Source organism: Octodon degus, unplaced genomic scaffold (genome assembly GCF_000260255.1).
Source record: "Octodon degus isolate 3935 unplaced genomic scaffold, OctDeg1.0 scaffold00039, whole genome shotgun sequence".
Taxonomy (NCBI): Eukaryota; Metazoa; Chordata; class Mammalia; order Rodentia; family Octodontidae; genus Octodon; species Octodon degus.
The window spans coordinates 9,817,402-9,819,434 of record NW_004524615.1 but is presented as its reverse complement, the minus strand read 5'-3'; the positions used below and the strand labels follow the sequence as shown (position 1 = coordinate 9,819,434).

General features: G+C 47.9%; 1 protein-coding gene across 2 annotated transcripts in view; it reads right to left on the bottom strand.

Annotated features, from left to right (window-relative positions):
- The window catches only part of Fgf14 (fibroblast growth factor 14), a 694,358-nt gene that overhangs the window by 598,916 nt on the left and 93,409 nt on the right, over positions 1 to 2,033 (bottom strand). The gene's annotated exons all lie outside the window — the stretch shown is intronic.

Below are 2,033 nucleotides of genomic sequence, written 5' to 3'. Positions count from 1 at the left end.
CTTCTGAGCAAGCGCAGACTTTTGCACTGCAACTGTAGGATACAGAACAACATTCACCCCGTGCAAAGGTGCTCACATCCGCGTCCCCAGGATATGTGCATCCATCATCAGAGCCGCCAAAGAGGACTTGGCAGGAGTGGCTGAGGTTAAGGACCTCGAAAGGGAGAGATCTCTACGTGATCCAAGAGGGCCGACCCGCATCCCACTAGGCTGAGGTGTTAAACACACAGGCACTTCCTGGCTGTGGTCTGAGAGGGCTTCAGGAGCAGGATTTGATGCCCTGTGCGGGTCTTGAGGTGTAAGGTCACATGATGCATGGGAGATGCGCCAGATACAGGGGCCCAGTAACCTCCGTGAACAGGGACATTTGCTGTAGACATCAACTGAGATGAACAATATTAACAAGAATGAAAAGTGAGAAAGGAAACTAGAGGGGGAAAAGAAGGGGAGGGGAGCGAAGGGGATTAAAAAGAGAAACAAGCTGTGTGTGCATACGTGCCAACTCCCCAAGATGACTGTGAAATTCATGGACTGAAGACATATATAATAAAATTAATTTTAAAAAATAAGACAAGAAAAGCCCCCAACTTACAGACAGCAAGGAAATGCAGACTCAATCCAACAACCACATGGGACTCTCTGCCAACCTCCAAATGAACAGGAAACAAACTCTTCCCTAGAGAAAGGATGGAAGACTTCTAACTCCCCGATTCTAGCCAGGTGAGACCAATAAGGATTTGGAACTATAGTACTGCAAAATACTAAAGTTATGTGGGTTTCCATTGCTGGAGTTGTGGCGCTTTGTCTCAACAGCAAAAGGAAACTAATACAGCAGCATGTTCTGGTTTTCTTTTTAAGGATGGAGTGCAGGAAGAAACTTATAACTTAGGCTTAGAAAACCAGTGTTCAAAATCTAGACCCGTTCCTACACTGAGACCACTATGTGGGGGGAGGTGTAAGGGTAATAAAACCTACTATTTCTTGAGATGATACGACACGCTGGTGGTTGCGCCTAGTGGTTCACATAGCAGCACTCATTCCTAGTATCTCTGAGCCTACTAAATGGACGCTATTGTGGGACAGGCACCTACTGAGCGCTCCCCACGCTGTGATTCACTGCATCATCAGGATAGCCTGAGAATGTAACATCTACCATGAACACCACTTCACAGAGGAGGAAACAGAACTCCATGATATCAACAAAACACCCAGGACATGGTCAGGGCGCTCACTCAGTCCCCCAGCAGCTCCATCACGGAGACAAGCATTCATCAGCAGGTCCGAGGCTAAGTGTCTAATGCTCATTAACATAATAAATCCCCAGACAGTGCTCCACGTTGCAGATGAGGAGTGAGACCTGAAGAGTTGGATAACTGGCTCCATGTCACACTCTCAGCATGGGGCAGCTGAGGCTACAGTTGCCATCCTGCCACCCAGATATCCCCAAAGCCAGAAAGGCTGGGCTGGGCCACAGCAGTAATGTGCTGCTGCCTGAGGATGTCCTTGTCTGCACGGTCATCAGGGGAGGGTTTTAGATAAAGCTTTCCAAGTAGTTGAATTAAGCCAGATCTCTCCCCAGGAAGTTGAGATCGTCCCCATTGGCAGAGGCTGGGCTACGCAAATGCCAAGTAGGTAACTCAGAATGTTTGGAGGTGACACCAGAAAGCTTCCATCAGCTTCCCCCTTCGCAAACACAACTCTGGTTATAAAACAGAGCCCATGTTTCCTGGGTCTATCCTGTGTGCATGTCACTCCCATCACCCTTCCCAGATGTCCAGCAAGGTAGAACTTGACAGAACATGTTGACTGAAACTTTCTAGAGAAGTTACAAGAGCTTTAGGGATCAAGCTGGACGCTGTGGTGCATGCTTGCAATCCCAGCACGCAGAAAGCTGAGGCAGGAGGGTCACAAGGTCAAGGCCTGCTGGTTTACATAATGCACTTAAAGCCAGGTAGGAACACATATTGAGGTTCTATCTTAGAAGAAAACAAAGAAGAGCTTCAAAGATCTAATGGGTAACCATCATGGCTCTG